This window comes from Ctenopharyngodon idella, chromosome 5 (assembly GCF_019924925.1).
Source record: "Ctenopharyngodon idella isolate HZGC_01 chromosome 5, HZGC01, whole genome shotgun sequence".
NCBI classification, from domain to species: domain Eukaryota; kingdom Metazoa; phylum Chordata; class Actinopteri; order Cypriniformes; family Xenocyprididae; genus Ctenopharyngodon; species Ctenopharyngodon idella.
In genome coordinates, this window is record NC_067224.1 from 41,602,833 (window position 1) to 41,625,219 (window position 22,387).

The 22,387-nt window shown below is 37.7% G+C and overlaps 1 long non-coding RNA gene across 4 annotated transcripts in view; it reads left to right on the plus strand.

Annotated features, from left to right (window-relative positions):
- Positions 1 to 21,710, plus strand: part of LOC127513693 (uncharacterized) — a 48,608-nt gene extending 26,898 nt beyond the window's left edge. Inside the window, exons 1-2 of one of the 4 annotated variants that reach the window (XR_007930465.1) lie at positions 4,368 to 6,327; positions 21,042 to 21,710. This is a non-coding gene — a long non-coding RNA (uncharacterized LOC127513693). Of the gene's footprint in view, positions 1 to 4,367; positions 6,328 to 21,041 lie in introns of those variants that run through there. The other 3 variants (XR_007930467.1, XR_007930468.1, XR_007930466.1) reach the window with 3 other exon arrangements.
- Positions 21,711 to 22,387: the final 677 nt, after the last annotated feature.

Sequence of the window (22,387 nt, forward strand, 5' to 3'; positions counted from 1 at the left end):
AAACGAATATATACTTGAGATAACCAATGTAGCTAAACCAATATATAGTTGAACAAACCAATATATGCTTGAGATAACCAATGTAGCTAAACCAATGTATAGTTGAACAAACCAATATATGCTTGAGATAACCAATGTAGCTAAACCAATGTATAGTTGAACAAACCAATATATGCTTGAGATAACCAATGTAGCTAAACCAATATATAGTTGAACAAACCAATATATGCTTGAGATAACCAATGTAGCTAAACCAATGTATAGTTGAACAAACCAATATATGCTTGAGATAACCAATGTAGCTAAACCAATATATAGTTGAACAAACCAATATATGCTTGAGATAACCAATGTAGCTAAACCAATGTATAGTTGAACAAACCAATATATAGTTGAACAAACCAATATACTTGAGCCAAACTATGTATCTAAATCAATATATAGTTGAAGAAACCAATATATTTGAGCCAACCGATGTATCTAAACCAATATATAGTTGAACAAACCAAAATATAGTTGAACAAACAATATACTTGAGCCAACAATGTATCTAAACTAATATATAGTTGAACAAACCAATATATAGTTGAACAAGCCAATATACTTGAGCCAACAATGTATCTAAACCAATATATAGTTGAACAAACCAATATATAGTTGAACAAACCAATATACTTGAGCCGACCGATGTATCTAAACCAATATACAGTTGAACAAACCAATATACTTGAGCCAACCGATGTATCTAAACCAATATATAGTTGAACAAACCAATATATAGTTGAACAAACCAATATACTTGAGCCAACCGATGTATCTAAACCAATATATAGTTGAACAAACCAATATACTTGAGCCAACCGATGTATCTAAACCAATATATAGATGAACCAATATACTTGAACCAACCGATGTATCTAAACCAATATATAGTTGAACAAACCAAAATATAGTTGAACGAACCAATAAACTTGAGCTAACCGATGTATCTAAACCAATATATATTTAAACAAACCAATATATAGTTGAGTCAACTGATATATCTAAACCTAGAGAACAAACAAATATAAAATTAATCAAGCCAATCTATAATTGAACAAAGCAATGTATACTTGATCAGACCAATATATACTTGAGCTAACCAATGCATCTAAACCAATACATAGATGAGGAAACCAATGTTTACTTGAACAAGCAAACCCATGTGTGCTTGATCAAACCACTCTATCTAAACCAGAATATTCTGGTTATATCAATGTATTATAAACCAATACATTTGTCATTAAACCATACTTTCAACCAGTGAACCAATACATATGCATATGTATTACTTCCTGAACAGCCTCCCATACTATTGACTCAAGTCACAATAGATTCCAGTGGAGATTGATGTGCACACTAGTGAGACGCTACGAAACTGCTGTCTAGATAGGGAGCAAACTAGGTTTTAAACAGAGCTGTAGCTGTTTGTATCAAGAGCTTTACACTTTACATGAGCCAAACTCCAGATGAATCCTCATGCACACACACCACACACAAACACCACACACACACACACACACACACACACTATACACACTTACACTTTACACACACACACGCACACACACACACACATACACACGCACACACACACACACACACACACACAGGTGGGTGGAGCCGTAGGAAAATGCAGCATGTTTCTCTGTGTGAGTGGGTGATTTTGAAAGATCAAGCAGAAAGACACAGTGAGAAAAAAATCAAGCCGTTGCTCAGAACAGCATGAGAAACACTTCAGTCACTGGAACACAGCTGAGCAGAGTGACATCACCAATAATAACACCTGTGTGTGTGTGTGTGTGTGTGTGTGAGTGTGTGTGTGTGTGTGTGTGTGTGTGCATGTGTGTGCGTGCATGTGTGTGTGTGTGAGCGTGTGTGTGTGTGAGTGTGTGTGTGTGTGTGTGCGCGAGACTGTGTCAGTGATTTAGATAAACACGATGAAAAAACAGTAGCCATAAAAAGCAACATAAGAAATCAAAAATACAACATTTGAAAAAAATCAATTAACATGAAATGAAGACATACGTTAAAAGGAAGATACGAGGCATGCAAAAAAGAATAAAAGTAAGAATGAGAGTAAGATGAAAAGTGCAACGCGATCATTATCTTTAGAGACATACACTAATAAACACTGCAAAACTTTCCATCATGGAAACTGATTAAAAGTCCAATCCATTCAAACTTCTTTATATTTGACAAATGCTCTTTTTGTCCATCTCCACATTTTCCAGCTTGTTTTACTTAGATAAACAAACACGTTTTCATTTACAAGATGATTTGTTTGTTCAAATTATTGAGGAAAATTCGTCCTCAATAATGGTTTTAATTTTCTCTGCAGTGGAGCGGCTTAAAATCAAGAGAAGAACAAAGACAAGCTTCATTTTTCATTCACAGCCATTCAGAATTATGTGTGTACTCTAACAAAATAAAATACTTAAATACTTTGCAATCACAAATATTTCTGTAAATTACACTGCAAAAAATGATGTTATTTCTGTCTTGTTTTCCAGCACAAATATCTAAACATTCTTAAATCGAGATACATTTACTGGAGAAGAGAAATGACTGAAAATATCATCAAAATGAAATGAATCTGTGCTTAAAACAAGAACAAATAATCTGCCAGTGGAGTCAGAAAAATAATCTTAATTCAAAGGGAAACGTGATTATTTTTCTGATCCAATATTTGTTCTTGTTTTAAGCACAAACTCACTTATTTTTAACACATTTGTCATTAAACATATCTTCAGTCATTAGCTAAAAGCACTTGTTTTTCTGTCCACACATCTGCAGGTTCTGAGTGTATTCGGTGTCAGTTACACAGTCTCACCAGAAGCGGCGCTGCAGCAGAGACGGGATGATATGAACTCATTCTGAGAATCACGTCTGTACAGCAAACATTCTGATGATGAGTCACAGAAAACACTGATGAGTTTTACAATAAACGCTTCTGTGTGACGCGTGCTACTCGTTTTCATTTCTCCATCTCGCTGCTGGTCCGGCACTTTTCATCTTTCTTTCTGTTTACTTCAGCAGCGATGCCGTGTGGGCTTTTCATTTTCTAACAGTTTGACAGATTATCTAATAATAACACAAAGATTAGAGCATCAAAGTGAAAGTTTAACCTTTCATTATTACCAGGCGAGTGATGGGAGCAACAAGATAAAAACAGAAATAAACCAAAAATGTGTTGTCTGCAAAAATGAAGGAGGGCTAGGATGACGCAAAAAAAAAGATGTTCTTCCTCAATATTTTGTTTTCCAGTAAATATCTTAAATTAAAATACATTTACTGGAGAAGCAAAATGACTGAAGATATTAAGACTTGTTTTCTGAAGAATGTGTCAAAAAAATTAAGTGACTTCCTGCTTAAAACAAGAACAAATATCTGCCAATGGAATTCAAAGGGAAAACAAGATTATTTTTCTGAACCAATTGGCACAATTTAGATGATATTTTCTGGAACATAAACAGATCCGTTTGGTCAAATGAAAGTTCATTTCTGGCCAACAGTTGTAAGGTAATGAATGTTTTCTAGTAACTTCCTCCAGTCGAGGCCGCAGACGAGTGGTTGAGCTCATTCAGACACAAGTGTGTGGTTCCAGCACTGACTGATGGGTAATTTCTGAGAGACATTCTGTCATTATTTACCTGCAGCACCAAGTTTGATGCAAAAACAGCTGTTTCTCGTGTTTGTGAAAGAAATGCTCAGCGAAGGAGACCATCATCAGCGAGAAGATTCTTAAATATTCCACATCTATTTAAATGTATTAAGAGACGTACACATTTGATCAATTCATTGATCATTTTCTCCTTCTTGTTTCACAGAAAATGGGTTTAACAACAGCATAAAACTAAATGAGTAATTTTGATTAATAAAACCAGCAATGAGCTGCATTGCATTCAGTAGATTTTCTTGCTCTGCACTGAAACAAAATCATGACAGAATATTAATTCTTCAGCTCGAGACGTCCATCAGGTGCTTGTAAGAAACATTATAAATCATCATTTGTCACTTTTCTACTAAAAGATCTCTTCAGTGGTAGTGAGAGTCACTCAGTTTCCCAAAGAAAACATCATCATCATCATCATCGTTTACTCATTCTCAGATTATCATGTGTCACAATCAAAGAGCTTTATGTGTGTTTTGTCTTTGATGAGAAGTGATAGATTAGAAGTGTCACTTTACTTATTATCCTGTATTTATGATTGATGTCAAGTCTTCTTTCAAAGAGAATAAAATGACTGATGAACATAATCCGGATGAGTGTGAGACATCAGATCTCTCGGGTTCATACGTGTGCCGTGACCCTGTGACCCCGTCAGTCTGCAGTAACACTTTATATTAAGGTGACGTACTTACATTTTACTTACTCAAATAAGTACTGAGTAATAATAATTAACTATAAACTGCGTGTTTTTGCTCACACCCAAATTTGACAAGCTATAATAAATGATCTGTGGGGTATTTTGAGCTGAAACTTCACAGACACATTCTGGGACACCAGAGACTTATGTTACATCTTGTGAAAGGGGCATTATAGGTCCCCTTTAAATTAAGTTTATTTTTCTGACCTCATTGGCAGATAAAGTCTTAATATCTTCAGTCATTTCTCTTCTCCAGTAAATGTATCTTGATTTAAGAATGTTTAGATTTTTGTGCTGAAAACAAGACAGAAACACTGAGGAAGAACATGATTTTTGTCAGCATGTAGTACAAGGAGTTTTTTATGAAATTGGTGTTGCAGAAACACGGGAAGAACAAGCGTCAGACGGGAAGCTTCTTCACTGTTTCCCCCTCACTGTCTTTGAGTAAAATATAATGTTAGATATTTTTTCTTTTATTTTAGGCCATGTTTGTGAGATTCAGCCTGTTTGTCTTTAACCCAGTGACCTTCAGCAGTGTGTTTGTCAGCACTAAACTCCCACAGATTAAACCGCAGATATTAGAGCGCAGACGAAGCCCTTACCGGACGTGCTCACACTGTTCCCAGTATTACTGTGTTTTGACTTTTGTGGTCTGTTTTAGAGTCGGATCGACACATTCTCAGCTCTGCGTTCGGATGAATTCACACGCAAAGTGGTTAATGTTAGTTTATCATTAACTCTGGAGTTACGGGCGATTGTTCGCTCTCATGATGATTCAGTTCTACAGAAGCTGAATCTATGTTTAGAAATCAACATAAAACACATGAAGAGGGTCGGATGGTTTTACACATTCCTCTTTTGTAGTTTTTTTTAATCATAATGTCATACATGATCTGAAGAGGGTTTGCAGAGGGTTTGTGATGCCGGTATGAGCGCTTCCTCATGTTCATCAGGCTGATCGACTCCTTGAACTCTTGATGAACTGGTGAACGTCTGTGAATCACAGCGATGATGTGCAAATGATCAGCATGAGGAGAACAGCTGATTGTGAGGAGATTTCTCTTTAATTAGTGCAAGACGACAGAGCTCTGAATCATGTGTGTGTGTATAGTGAGTAAGTGTGTATGTATGTATGTGTGAGTGTGTATAATGTATGTGTGTGTGTGAGTGTGTATAGTGTGTGTGTGTGTGTGTGTGTGTGTATGTGCTTGCAGGTGTGCGTGTTTTTGTGATTTATGAGGACACAAATGTGTATAATGACATTGGTATTACACTGGTATTACGACGTAAACATGAAATATGAGGACATTTCATGAGTCCTCATTTAAAATAGCTTTAAAAACATACTAAACAGTGTTTTATTAAAAATGTAAAAAAGCAGACAGTTTCCTGTGATGGGTAGAGTTAGGGGTAGTGTAGGGCGAGAGAATGTACAGTTTGTACAGTATAAAAACCATTACGCCTATGGAGAGTCCTCACTAAGATAGCAAAACAAACCTGTGTGTGTGTGTGTGTGTGTGAGTGTGTGTGAGTGAGTGTGTATAATGTGAGTGTGTATAGTGTGTGTGTGTGTGTGTGTGTGTGAGTGTGTGTGAGTGAGTGTGTATAATGTGAGTGTGTATAGTGTGTGTGTGTGTGTGTGTGAGTGAGTGTGAGTGAGTGTGTATAATGTGAGTGTGTATAGTGTGTGTGTGTGTGTGTGTGTGTGTGCCCACACATGCTCTACTGTCTCTAAAGCCAAGACGTGACACCTGCTGAATCACCAGTGAGATTCACCTGAGTCATTTAGATAAATAGAGGCATCAGCAGCAGCGAGACACACAGAGCCGCTGAACGCTGAAGCTTCACACACTGACGCTTGAGCTTCACTCAAAGCATGTTTAAAAGTCTTTGCTTGCTCTTCTTTAGAGACGGCCAGGTAAGAGAGCATGTTTCTGCTGTTCTTGTGTTAATATGATGATCTTACTGAAATTATGTTCTGGGCTGTAAAGTGATGCGTGTGGGTCATGTGGTTTAGCGTGAGCGCTTCACATCAGTGTTATATTAACATTGGCACAACACTCTGTGTGTTATATCAATTAATTATTCATTAGCACCGGCTGCTCTGTTTTGGATGATGAGACGACACTGCGAGAGTATTAATAACTGAGGTTTAGATAACATTAATGATGTTTCATGTTGATGTCTCCTCACCGGGCCGTCAGCGGGTCACGACCTCCAGCGATGGCCGATTCTCAAACATTGACGTTTGGTCTCAACTGAGATTTTCCAGCTTTTCCTTCAAAAATTTTCCTCACTGTTCACACAATTCATTCTCCTGCTTTGTATTCAGCATCGCAGGTCTGAAAAACACAAAAGTGGGTCAGAAGCGAATAATTTCTTGAGCCCAGCCGAATGTCAGAAGACATGAAGGTTCTGAGGGCATTTTAATAACCGCCACCAATATTCAGCCCCGCGGACGGACAGGCGGAGAGCAGACCAGCGACTGCAGGCCGAACGCGTGCGTCTAATACCGCATGTAATTTCAGCGCCGGAACCAAGACGTTTTAAGTAAGCCCTCGCAGTGCACTCATATGATGAAATGCATCGAGGCATTTAATGCTAAACAGAAGTCCCTCCAAACACGACACACGGAGAAACACATCAGTCTTTTAAGCATCAGTCAAATCGTGTGTATTGTTGAGGAGCGTGTGCTGCTGCACTGCAAAAATGATGTTCCTCCTCAGTATTTCTGTCTTGTTTTCAAGCACAAATATCTAAACATTCTTAAATTGAGATACATTTACTGGAGAAGAGAAATGACTGAAGATATTAAGAAAAATGCATCCAAATTAAGTCAGTTTATGCTTAAAACAAGCAGTCTAACAATCCTTTAACAGATTTGAATTATAGAAGTAGATAACGTGTTATGTGTATGTCAGGTTAAACAGATGTGTTTTTAGTCTAGATTTAAACTGACAGAGTGTGTCTGCTTCCTGAACAATGCTAGGAAGACTGTTCCAGACTGTTCCAAAGTTTAGGTGCTAAATAGGAGAAGGATCTGCAGTTGATTTTGATATTCCAGGTATTATCAGCTGGGAATTCTGAGATCGCAATCGACGTGAAGGACTATAATGAATTAAGAGCTCGCTCAGGTACTGGGGAGCTAAACCATTTAGTGCTTTGTAAGTAATTAGCAAGATTTTAAAATCTATACGATGTTTAACAGGAAGCCAATGCAGTGTTGACAGAACTGGGCTAATATGGTCATACTTCCTGGTTCTAGTAAGAACTCTAGCTGCTGCATTTTGTACGAGCTGTAGTTTATTTATCAGGCGAGCAGAACAACCACCCAGTAGAGCGTTACAGTAATCTAGCCTTGAGGTCATGAACGCATGAACTAACTGTTCTGCATTTTTCATTGAGAGCATATGTCGTAGTTTAGATATATTTTTAAGATGGAAGAATGCGGTTTTACAGATGCTAGTAACATGGCCTTCAAATGAAAGATTGGTATCAAAGAGCACACCCAGGTTCCTAACTGACGACGAAGACTTCAAGTGTTAGACAGTATTCTAGGTTATTACGTGAAGAAGTTTTTGGTCCAATAATTAGAATCTCTGTTTTTTCTGAATTTAGTAGTAGGAAATTACTAGTCATCCAATTTTTTATGTCAGCTATGCATTCCGTTAATTTTGTGAATTGGTAAGTTTCATCAGGGCGTGAAGAAATATAGAGCTGAGTATCATCAGCGTAACAGTGAAAACTAACGCCATGCTTCCTAATGATATCTCCCAAGGGTAGCATGTACAGAGTGAACAGCAACGGTCCTAGTACTGAGCCTTGCGGTACTCCATATTGAACTTGTGATCGATATGACATGTCTTCGTTTACTACTACAAACTGATAACGGTCAGATAAGTATGATTTGAACCATGACAGTGCAATTCCACTAATGCCAACATCATTTTCGAGTCTATTTAAAAGAATATTGTGATCAATAGTGTCAAATGCAGCACTAAGATCCAGTAACACTAATAGAGAGATACAACCACGATCTGATGATAAGAGCAAATCATTAGTAACTCTAATGAGAGCAGTCTCAGTACTATGGTACAGTCTAAATCCTGAAATCCTGAAACTGGAAATCCTCACAGATACTATTTCTTTCTAAAAAGGAACATAGCTGTGATGATACTGCCTTTTCTAGTATCTTTGACAGAAAAGGTAGATTCGAGATTGGCCTGTAATTGACTAATTCTCTAGGATCAAGTTGTGTTTTTTTAGTAAGAGGTTTAATAAAAGCCAGCTTAAAAGTTTTCGGCAAGTATCCTAGTGATAAAGATGAATTAATGATTTTAAGAAGAGGATCTATGACCTCTGGAAGCATCTCTTTTAATAGCTTAGTCGGTATAGGGTCTAACATACATGTTGTTGACTTTGATGATTTAACAAGTTTAGACAATTCTTCCTCTCCTAAAGCAGCGAATGAAATGAATTTTTCCTCAGGGACACTACAATGCACTGTCTGACGCAATAGTGTAGTAGACGGTTGCATGGTTATAATTTTCTCTCTAATATTATCAATCTTGCAAGTAAAGAAGTTCATAAAGTCATTACTGCTGTGCTGTTTGGAAACGTCAGAAGTTGAAGCTTTATTTCTTGTTAATTTAGCCACTGTATCAAATAAATACCTAGGGTTGTGTTTATTTTCTTCAAAGAGAGCCAAAAAGTAAGCAGATCTAGCAGTTTTTAAAGCCTTTCTGTATGCAGTAACACTGTCCTTCCATGAAATGCGAAAAACCTCTAGTTTTGTTTTCTTCCAGCTGCACTCCATTTTTCTGGCTGCTCTCTTAAGGGCCTGGGTGTGTTCGTTGTACCACGGTGTTGGACCTATTTTCTTAATTTTCTTTAAAGCGCAAAGGAGCAATTGATTCTAGTGTGCTGGAAAAGAGTCAATAGTTTCTGTTGCAATACTGAGTTCTTCTAAGCTATCTGGTATGCGAAGAAGATAAAACTGATCAGGAAGATTATTTAATCCTTCTGATTATTAATCTTTAGTGGTAGAAGTGATAGTTCTACCATGTTTATGAGATCCATATCTGAGATGTCATCGCTCTGCTGCAGAATTTCAACGCTATCAACATCGATTCCATGTGTCAATATTAGATCTAAAATATGATTACGACAATGAGTGGGTCCTGACACGTGTTGTATAACTCCAATAGAGTTTAGAATGTCTATAAATGCCAATCCCAATGCGTCTCTATTATTATCTACATAGATATTAAAATCACCAACAATTAAGATTTATCTGCAGCTAGTACTAACTGAGATAGAAAATCAGAAACTTTTTTGCCATATATCAACAAAATATCAATAGCCAGTGCAGTGAGTTTGGGACACAATTACGTAAGAGGGGAAGTTATTCTGATTCAAGATTACGAGGCACACAAATTTAAAACAATAATGATGTGCACGGATAATTCATTTATAATAAACACTACAATACTCCATAAAAAACATGCTTTCATGGTGACTTTAAACCATCTCAGATGGTCTTCATGAGGAGGCTGAAACACTCGTGTCTGTAGCACACACACACACACACACACATGCCACTAATGCACTGAAGTTGATCTGGGACCATCCTGGAGCGACTACACACTTAACACACCCTCACACACACACACACACTCAACACACACAGCGCTCATACAGTCGGAGCTGTCAGCTGTGTTTTTGTTTTGGGCGGCACAGCCATGGTAATGTCCTCTGAGAAGAGCGAACGAACGCTGAGTTTGGCACAACACAATACTGTTGATTTTACAAGAGAATAAACACAAGCAGCATTCGTCCGTCCATGTGTGTGTGTGTGATTATGAGCCTCACACCCTGCGTTGAGTTTCACCCAATGACGACAGTAACTTTGAACTAATAATGATTGTGTGTGTGTTTCATAAGTAAGCGTGTGTGTCGGTGGTGTGATTGTGGGACGGGCGGGCGGAGAGTGTTTTGGCAGTGCTGAGGTTTTGTCATGAGCCTGGTGTTCCTCCCCCAGAGCTGCTGATGAGTCATGATGATCTTCACTCATTAGTGCTGTTCCCTACATACTGAACCTGAGAAAGAGAATAGCCAGAATCCGTCTGAGGTGAGAAATGAAATAAACACAGCAGAAACTTTCATGGCCGGACTTTGGTGAGGCGTACCTGCTTACAAGCTCACGTCAGAATGAGACGGACAAACACGGCCGCTGGAATCACGTCCTACAACAACAGTGATAGTTCAGCCACAATAAAATATTCTGTCATTATTTACTCGCCCTCATGTTGTTCAAACCCGTATGACTTACTTTCAGTGTCACTGAGCAGAATGTTCACGCTGCTCTTTTACATAATCTCCAAAAAGATCCATGCTAATATTATAACAGGCGTCCGTATGACCTGCACTGTGTCAATTCCTCTGAAGTCGTGCTTCATGTGAGTGTTTCTGTGGTGAGACTGAAGAAACACATTAGTCTCATTTTGACCCTTATTACACACACACACACACACTCACTTTAATGGTTTGTTTATCATTCGTTTGGCCTGGTTTAAGCCTCAGGCACTTCCACATCATTCCGGCACAGAATCACATGCAGAAGAGACACAGAGAGAGAGAGAAAGACGAGCGTCCGGCAGCCACTGACCCTGAAAACACACACATTAGATATCCGAGCTGTTCTATTTCTTCTCTTACACATCAGACTGAACTGTTACAAATGACTCCCTTGCATTAGTTGCAAACATCATGAAACGTGAGTGTGTTCAGCGATGAACTGCCCTTGAGAGAGCGCAGTGAAGAACACAACATAATCCTGCTTCTTTCTCTCCTTCTTTTTTCTTTTGGAGGGAAATGTTTGCCTGTGTTTTCGTGGTTGTCATGGACACCAGCACTCATGGCTTTATGAAATGACAAAATGGTTATAAAGTTACGTAACTTCATTCTACTAATTTCCCCATTAGAAGAAGCAGATTGTACACTGCTGTTACTGTAAATACGTTTGCTTTCACAAAAGACACACAGCGGTGAAAACGGGCTGTCAGAGAACATTACTGAGCATTATTTTAATTTGCTCACATCCATGAATCATCTTAATTTAATCCTAATAATCTTCCTGCTTGAACCAGCAAACAAAAATTATGTTCTAAGAATGTTTTGCTAACATTCCCATTAAGTTCTTAAAATATAAAACATCCAGTTTTTAAACGTTTTAAAAATGTTATGTGAACGTTAAAGGAACATTACATTGTATTATTCTTCAAACATTATGGGAACGTTACTTTTGAATGTTCTCTGAATGTCCTGAAACAAGTAGTAACGTTTAAAAAACGTTAGATGAACATCCAACTAAAACATTTCAGGAAAAACACGCTCAGGAACAATGTATAAATAATGTTTTTGTGCTAAATCTTTGAGAACGTTATTAAAGACCAGATAACTTTGAACAAACTTTCTATTAACGTTACTGGAAGAATGTTTGTTTGTAACTTTGAGAGAACCTTGCCAGAACATCAAGTTTCCTGTTCGCTGTGAACACAAGTTAAAGGGGTCCTTGATTATGGTTTGACTTTTTTAACTTTAGTTAGTGTGTAATGTTGCTGTTTGATCATAAACAACATCTGCAAAGTTACGACACTCAAAGTTCAATGCAAAGGGAGATATTTTCTTTTAAGGACTACAACAAATGGCTGGTAGGGACTACAATGAGCTTCTTCCCGGGTGACATCACTAAATCTAAAATTTACATAAACCCCGCCCCCGAGAACACACAACAAAGGGGGCGGGGCCATGTTGGGCTGCTTTAGAGAAGAGGAAGAGTTGTTGTAGTAGAGTGTTGTTGACATGCTGTCATTTTACACCGGACTGCTTCACAAACGAGGGTCAATTCAACACAAAAGATTAACATGACGGCACATGCTAGTGGATGAGCTGAATCAACTCCACAGCAACTACATAAATTTATCCACTAACCATTCAGAAACGTCTAAAAGTTGTAACTTCTTCCTGAGTCTCTCCATCAGTGTCGACTCCGGTTTGAACAATGTAAGGCTGAACACCGTTACTGACAATCCTCATTTTGCTGCGTGAGATTCTCCAGCTTTGTTGTTGTTGAGCGACAGAAGCGCGAGCTGTTAAAGCTCCGCCCTCTTCTGGAAAGGGGGCCGGGAGCAGCAGCTCATTTGCATTTAAAGGGACACACACAAAAACGGCGTGTTTTTGCTCACACTCAAATAAGGGCAAATTTGACAAGCTATAATAAATGATCTGTGGGGTATTTTGAGCTGAAACTTCACAGACACATTCTGGAGACACCAGAGACTTATATTACATCTTGTGAAAGGGTCATTATAGGTCCACTTTAATGTACACATGTAACAGAAATGTGTGAATGTGATCGATCAGAATCTGAATCTGCAGGATCTTCACTAACGTCAAAACTATCATCATGATCCACTAACCACAAACAACACCGTCTTCATCTTCTGCATCACTCATCTATAGTTTTAGCTCAATAGGACTTGATTTGATATTTTGTGATTTAATGAATGACATTCAGATATTACACCTGAATGATTTCAGTGTGTAAATACTGCCCACTGACAAACACAATCAGCTCCGATCTTCAGCAGACGCCGTGATTCAGACTGACATCACATCACATCACCTGTCGTACCATCCATCACCGCTGCAGCATCTGTGTGTGTGTGTGTGTGTGTGTGTGAGAGAGAGAGAGAGAGAGTGTGTGTTTACGTTGATCTATCAATATTCAATACAAAGAAGTGTTTTCTAATCATTGTATTTTGTTACCAGAAAACAAAATCACATCATCTTTACAGGAAAGAGGCAGCCTGTGATTTAACTGTCTGTTGTTTTTGCTGTATTTTATACAGTGTTCAGACGCTCTGGCAGAGGCTGATGTCGAGTGTTCATCACTGCTCACCTCAGTCTCAGCTCACTTTCATTACACACAGTTATTCAAACTGTTATGAAATAAATTCAAGTTTCTGTGCGTCTTCTAGCATCTCCAGAGGACGGAGAGCTTTAGATAAATATCTGACATCAGCAGCTCTGTAGTGTCTGTCCAACAAACCCGACACAATGTCGCTCTGTCTGAACGCTGGCGAGCAGATGTTGCTTTGTTTGTGAAAATACTATGGCAACATCACAACAAATATCCTGATCGAACCCTATGAAAAAAATCACCGGCACATGTGAAGCGCTGCTTGCGTTCATCACATCACACGCTGTCTCTAAAAACGTTTTCTCTTAGTTATGTGAACGTTAAGGGATTGTATTATTCTTCAAACATTATGGGAACGTTACTTTTGAATGTTCTCTGAACGTTCTGAAACAAGTAGTAACATTTATAAAACATTACATAAACATCCAACTAAAGTGTTTCATTAAAAAAGAATGTTCCCTGTCAGCATCTGTCTGTCTCTCTGGAATGAAGATCATGTGACCGTCTCACTGCGTTTGATCCGTCGCACGTCTTTCAGCAGAGAAGGTTCAAACAAAGTGAAGATATTCTAGAATTAGGAAGGAAATGTTGGTCTGTCTGTCTGTGTCAGTCACATTAGTGACGCTTTCATCACGTTGAGTTTAATCCGGTCCGCGCGCGTCTCCAGACTGATGTTTTTGGATTTATATGAGAGGCTTATTCAAATTTCATACAGCAGCCTGAAAATAAAGGCTGGCAGGAGAAGCGCGGATGGAAGGGAGAAGATGAGGATGCTCTTCTGTTTCCTAGTGTTTCCATTAAACAGCCGTTAATTAGTGTGCTAACGGCTGGAGTTCCTGTATTCACATCTGCCGGTCCGTGAGCGTCATTTTGGCCGAATCACAAACCAGAGTCTAAACTGCCTGTTACCATCTCTGGATCAGCAAAAGTAAAACCAGAAGAAATGTAGTACAAGCTGTTTTACATCTTCAAATCCTCCAAGATGGTTTCTTTAACAACACAGTTTTTGCAGCCAGATTACAAATCCGATTACGGTAATCAGGTTAGTGCATGAGTGTGTGGAGATGACATTGTGTGCTGATTGCAGTAAAACACGTTCTCACATTTCACTTAATCTCTTTTAATTACTCAACCGTTCCGTTTAGAAACTCCAACACAGTCCTGAGCGATTATCATCAAGTGCAGCATACAAGATCGAAGAGCGGCACTTTTTCATGTTCTCACTTCTGCAACAAAAGCCTCAATGACTGCACATGCACACTCATAATAAATGTCATTAAACTGGTTTAATTGCGGCCACACTGTTTTTACACAGAATTCAAATGCAAAACGGCTGAATGTATTTCTGAGAGTTAAGATTGATTGGTTTGAGCACCATTTTGTCAAGCAAAACAGAGTTTTTGAGGTGAGGCGATTCTCAATAGACTTTTCACTCATTCCCTCCACTTCTGCAGTTTTCCTTCTCCTTCACTCATTTTCCAGTCATCTTGAATGTGGAATTGTCAATGCAACACATTTTTTTGAGAGAACATCACATAAGTTAACTTTATAATTTGATGTAGTTTTCCTAAAATGGTTTTGTTTGAAATCACTATTATGGTGATCAGTGTTCATTTTGGTTGGGCTTTGATTATGTTTCTAGAATTCTCTTCCTATTGATGCAGCAAGACATCACAGTTATTTGTGGTTTCAAAAGACGAGAAGTAATAAATAGGTTGCTTTTAAAATGTGACCTAACTTCTAAGTAGATCATTGACTAGTCTACTTTTCATGTAATTATGATCGATCAAAATTGTATTGCTAAAACTTGTCATACACACTTTGTGAAACAGCAAACTTTTAATTGGGTTCATATAATCCACCTGTATTGACAATATCTTGCAACTGATCTCGCTTGAGTCACACAGATGTCAACATTCAGCATGCAAAACACAACAATGGTAACAATTACATTTCATTTATTATTTATTTAATTGTAACAATAACAATTTTATTTGGATTTGCTTAATTTATTCATACCGCAATGCACACTGGGATTAAGTAATTCTGAGTAGCTATAACTCTTCTATATAAGAGTAACTCTACTCTGTAAAGGTCTTTTTTAGTTACTAGAACTCATTCTATTGCTATTTCACTTTACTTAATTTTTTTTAATGTAAATCGGTTTGCAGTTTTTTTTTAAGTAAGGTTTAAGGTTAGGTTAGGTTAAGCTAATTAGATTTTACAGTGTATATACTGTAATCAGTAAGGCCATATCCGACTCATGTGATTTGAGTGTGTGTGTGTGTGTGTTTGACCAGTTGCTCATCTGCTGTGAAAGCAGTGACACATCAGTGTTTGAGAGCATCAGCACACACTTCATGACGCTAAAACAAAAGCGCAGTATTTTTAGAGCTGCTCTCTGCTATAAATGGTTTTGTTTAGACGGCTGAATGGTTAATCTGTGAACAGCAGTAGTTAGTCATCGACCGGTGCTGAATGATGTTACGATGACACGCAAACTGCTCGAGTGTGTGTGTGTGTTTTGTTTTTTTTATCATATTGCATTAATTATTTTAGCTAAAAGACATATCATCATCAGATGTACAGTTGCAAGAAAAAGTATGTGAACCACTTGCAGAATCTGTGAAAATGTGCAAAATTTTAACAAAATAAGAGAGATCATACAAAATGCATGTTATTTTTTATTTAGTACTGTCCTGAGCAAGATATTTTACATAAAAGATGTTTACATAAAATCCATAAGACAGCTGAATTTATTAAAATGACCCAGTTCATAAGTATGTGAACCATTGATTCTTAATACTGTGTGTGGTTACCTGGATGATCTACGACTGTTTGTTTGTTTTGTGATGTTGTTCATGAGTCTCTTGTTTGTTCTGAGCAGTTAAACTGAGCTCTGTTCTTCAGAAAAATCCTCCAGGTCCTGCAGATTCTTCAGTTTTCCAGCATTTTTTGCATATTTGAACCCTTTCCAGCAGTGACTGAATGATTTTGAGATCCATCTTTTCACACTGAGGACAACTGAGGGACTCAAACACAACTATTAAAAAAGGTTCAGACATTCATTGATGCTCCAGAAGGAAACACGATGCATTAAGAGTCGGGGGGTGAAAACTTTTGAACAGGATGAAGAGGTCCACATTTTTATTTCGCTTGAATATCATTTTTTTTTCATTTAGTACTGCCTTTCGGAAGCAACAGAAAATACTTGCATGTTTCCCGGAAGACAAATTAAATACAATTTACCTTGATCTTCAAATTCCAAAAGTTTTCACCCCCTGACTCTTAATGCGTCGTGTTTCCTTCTGGAGCATCAGTGAATGTTTGAACCTTTTTTAATAGTTGTGTTTGAGTCCTCAGTTGTTCTCAGTGTGAAAAGATGGATCTCAAAATCATTCAGTCACTGCTGGAAAGGGTTCAAATATGCAAAAGATGGTGGAAAACTGAAGAATCTGCAGGAGCTGGAGGATTTTTCTGAAGAACAGAGCTCAGTTTAACTGCTCAGAACAAACAAGAGACTCATGAACAACATCACAAAACAAACAAACAGTCGTAGATCATCCAGGTAACCACACACAGTATTAAGAATCAATGGTTCACATACTTATGAATGGGGTTATTTTAATAAATTCAGCTATTTTTTTTTGTCTTGTGGATTATATGTAAACATCTTTTAAGTAAAATATCTTACTCAGGACAGTACTAAATAAAAAATAACATGCATTTTGTATTATCTCCCTTATTTTGTTAAAATTATCAACATTTTCACAGATTCTGCAAGTGGTTCACATACTTTTTCTTGCAAATGTACATTAGTGTAAATTCTTTTGAACAAAGTCTTGAATGTAAAATCTCAAAAATTTCAAAATCCATTTAAAATCCTAATTATAAAATACACTGCAAATATGTTGTTCTTCCTCAGTGTTTCTGTCTTGTTTTCCAGCACAAACATCTAAACATTCTTAAATCAAGATACATTTACTGGAGAAGAGAAATGACTGAAGATATTAAGACTTGATTAATGAAAAATGCATCAAAATGAAGTGAGTTTGTGCTTAAAACAAGAACAAATATCTGCCAATGGAGTCAGAAAAATAATCTTAATTCAAAGAGAAAACAAGATTATTTTTCTGTCTCCACTGGCAGATATTTGTTCTTGTTTTAAGCACAAACTCACTTCATTTAAACTCAGTGTAATGTGGCTGTAAAAGTATTTATCAGTCAGGTTTGTGTTGGTATCGGCTCCTCGTGAGCAGACGGTGTAACAGCACTTCTTACGTAACCTTTTCCATATGTGTAATAGTACAGTCTCCAAACCTTCTCCAGTGTTTCATATGCAACACATTAACTGTTGACCACAAGAGTTAAAGAGGAGAAAACCTTTCAGATCATCTCTAAAGAAATAAAGATGCATCTTTTCCAGCACATAAACCTCCAGCTGTTAAACAATTAAACACACAACACGTTTCTGGTATATCCCAGTGAGGTAGCTATTATTTTTCATATTCAGCTAATCATCAATAAACTCCGTTAACCCTCACTCTGACAGAACACACACATCTGTGACCTCGGCTGTTTTACCTGTTCATGCAGAAGTCTCTCTGCTCCGGATGCGTTATCTGGCATCCGTCTGCGGCCCGCGGGAGCGCGGATAACTAGCTTGTCACTGTGAAGTGTTTGCGACATGCCAATTTTTTTGCCAGCAGACGTCGTGCTGCATTTAGGCCTGCGGTGGGACGGCTGCGGGCATCAGCGGAGCTGTCAATCACTGTCACACTGAGCTCCGGGCCGCTGTGAGGAGCTGAAGGTGAGAGAGATTCAGAGAGCAGCAGCCGTACCCAAATTAGTCATCTTAATGAAGTAGGTTTCATTCGAAAGCTTGAACACTCAAAATTCATCCAATTTTTGTGATATAAACTTCATATTTGGTGAGACATGGCTTTGATTGTCTTGCAATTTTAGAGCCGAATTATTTTATAAAATATAGATTTTGTGTGAATCAAAAAACGTTTGCTTTACAGTAAACAAACTTCTATAATTTTTTACACTTATTTATTTTATGGCACACTGTGTGTTTTTGATAGTTCACTATTATGTTCAATGCACATCTGTATTAGTGTTTGATGGGGTTTTTTTATTATTATTTTAGATTTTTATACCAAAAAATAATGTAAAATGATGGTATTCTGGAAAGGTTTAGTATAATTGCATTGAATAATTTAAATGATTAAATTTGTGCATATATACCAGTCAAAGCATGATGTGAAACTAAAGAGTCGTTCTTGCTGCGCTGCAAAAAATGATGTTCTTCCTCAGTGTTTCTGTCTTGTTTTCCAGCACAAATATCTAAACATTCTTAAATCAAGATACATTTACTGGAGAAGAGAAATGACTGAAGATATTAAGACTTGATTAATGAACAATTCATCAAAATTAAGTGAGTTTGTGCTTAAAACAAGAACAAATATCTGCCAATGGAGTCAGAAAATTTAAATGAGTTTAACATTAACAAATGATAAAAAATAGAAACACAGAAAGTTTAATTTAGTATGCTAAATATTGAACTCCAAAAGATTAATTTGCATTACACATCTAATTTATTACACAGTTCCAAAATGTGTGAAATGGACATCTGGACATTTAATACTTTGTTGATCTTTATGTGTCTCTTGAAGTAACAACTTCAAAATCATTCAGACAGTCAGAACCAATAAAAACGAATTCTTCTTGTTTAATTGACAGTTCAGCAGTTAATGATACAGATGATGTGAGTGACTGATGAAGATCAATGAGTCAGTGTTTGGTTTGTGTCTCTCTGATGCTCATGTTCTCCAGCAGGATATGACATCATCGAAGAGCATCTTGAGCCTCAATGAAGGACAACCTCTGACCGTCCGAACAAAGAGTCACATGATCAATGACACTCATTTACAGCACCTAGAATAGCGCATTTTTCTAAATCCTAAAAGCGTTTCAATATAGATTTTCGACTGTAAATGTACATCAGACGGTCGTTTTACAGCGATTTAAACTGAATCTGTGGCGTTCTGATGAGATGTTTGTGCTGCAGGGAGGAAGAGCTTCGGATGGCCTTTACGTGCCTCACATGATTAGTCACATGACAGCTGAGAAAATCTAATTAAGACACGGAAGGGCAGTCGTCCGTCTCATTATGAAAGTGATCTGATGAACGTGCCGTTTAACCGCAGTGTTTTGATCCATAAAATGTCTTACATTTGCAGAAGTGACTGCGCTGCAAAAATGATGTTCTTCCTCAGTGTTTCTGTCTTGTTTTCCAGCACAAATATCTAAACATTCTTAAATCAAGATACATTTACTGGAGAAGAGAAATGACATGAGAGTATATCAAATCAAAATCTCTGAAAAATAATCTTGTTTTTACTTTGAATTAAAATGAATTTTTCTGACTCCATTGGCAGATATTTGTTCTTGTTTTAAGCACAAACTCACTTCATTTTGATGAATTGTTCATTAATCAAGTCTTAATATCTTCAGTCATTTTTCTTCTCCAGTAAATGTATTTTGATTTAAGAATGTTTAGATATTTGTGCTGGAAAACAAGACAGAAACACTGAGGAAGAACAACATTTTGCAGTGTGATTCACATAAAAGTTTAATACGAATCTAATAGTAAGTAGAAATGTGTGTGTGTGTGAGCGAGCACTAGATTGAGCTGCTTTATAGAGATAAACTCTATTAACTCTATCAACACTCATGGCACAGAGTTTCAGATTGTTTTTATCATCGTCTCGTGACTGTCAGAAGCCAAAGATTGTGTTTATATGTGATGGAGTGTGAAGTGTGTTTCAGCCCCGTCTGAGTTCTGCACTAGAAAAACTATAAACACACTTGTGAATTGTTCTCATCTCTCTCTGTGTGTGTGTGTGTGAGTGTGATTCAGTGTTGCTGTTTGTATTTGCTCTTTGTGTATCTGTCCGCATGTCCAGGCTAAAGAGGACAGACAAGTGCAGACCGAACATGTCACGGCGCGTTTGAGTCACGCTGCCCAACTTAGTCACGGCTGAAAATGAGTATAGACTCATCTAGAGGACCACACCTCCACACCTCCACACACACACGCACAAACACACACACACACGTCTGGTTCACTATCCTTGTAGGGACTCTCCATAGGCGTAATGGTTTTTATACTGTACAAACTGTACATTCTCTCCCCCTACACTACCCCTAACCCTGCCCATCACAGGAAACTGTCTGCATTTTTACATTTTCAAAAAAACTTAATTTAGTATGATTATTAATCCATTTCCCCCATGCGGACTGCTGGCTGCTCCCCACAATGTAGGCGATTTCAGGTTTTACTCTCTTTGTGGGGATGTTTGGACACACAACACTGTGACACACTTCCCACATCTTTTTTCAAGAGTGTGATCATTGAAAAAGTTGTTTTCAATCAGCTGAACAAATTCTTAAGCTTGAATGAAAATCTAAACTAAAAATCAAGTCAGGAATCTTGGTGTGATTCTGGAGTCAGACCTGAGTTTCAGTAGCCACGTAAAGACAATAACTAAATCAGCATATTATCATCTCAAAAATATTGCAAGAATTAGATGCTTTGTCTCCAGTCAAGACTTAGAGAAACTTGTTCATGCTTTCATCACCAGCAGGGTGGATTATTGTGATGGACTCCTCACTGGCCTTCCCAAAAACACCGTAAGACATCTGCAGCTCGTACAGAACGCTGAGCAGAAGCAGAAAACATGAACACATCACACCAGTCCTCAGGTCCCTGCACTGGCTTCCAGTTGCATTTAGAATTGATTTTAAAGTACTGTTACTTGTGTATAAATCACTCAATGGCCTAGGACCTCAATACATTGCAGATATGCTCATAGAATATAAAGCTAACAGATCACTCAGAAATATCAAGGGTTCGCTCTAAACAAGAGTTTTCTTTTATCTGTTACGCCAGCCGCAGCTGAACCAGCTTCCAGAAGAGATCAGATGTGCTCCAACAGCAGTCACATTCACATCCAGACTCAAAACACTTCTGTTTACGCTGTGCTACATCCCAACTGACTGCACTGTATTTTATTTATGTATGTTTTTTATCAATTTTTTTATCAATATCAATTTTTATTCTCCACTTTTATTGCTATTTCTATTTTTATGAACTGCACTGTATTTTCTTAACTGTTTTAATGCATTTTATATCAACCTTTTAATTCTTATGTGTTTGTTTCCTTTCTATGTAAAGCACTTTGAATTACCATTGTGTATGAAATGTGCTGTATAAATAAACTTGCCTTGCACAAAGAGGTCAAAATCCTTCAGCCCAAGACTTTGATTTCATGAAAATTAGAAAGAAAGTGGCAGAGAATCTGGACTGCAGGGTATTATGGGACGTGATGTGGCATAAAGACACGGAGATGCTTCTTACAGGTATTGGTAATTTCTAGTTAAACATGATTTACGTTTATTAATCTGTGTGTGTGTCCATGAAGACAAACTGAAATCAGCAGGATTTCAGTTATATACACTCTTACACTGAACAAAGCAACTGTTGTAAATCTATTTGTTTTGCAGCGAAGCAACAGAAGAATCATTTTCAGTTCCCCAAAGAACCTTTATTTTTAAGAGTGTATAAATCAAATGATCTCATGACCCTGAGAACTTCACTAGATCTGAAGAAAACGTGCAGAACTCACGGGCCGAACGCGGGTGTTTTCCTCCAGAAAGAGTCTCTTCTGCTCTCTGTGTTTCGTGTTCCTCCTTCAATCAGCCGTTCCAGAGGAAGATGAGCCAGACAAACACTGTAAGACACAAACACTGATCTACGGGGGCCGTGACAGATTCACACACACGTGAGGACAGAAGGGAAGGAAAAACCTCCCTCATGTCAAAATGTCTGAGTGTTCTCGTGGCCGCATTATACTGTGTTTGAGAATAAACAGGCAGGACAGACGCTCATCATTTATGGGTTTAATACAAACATCAGTGGCAGCATAAA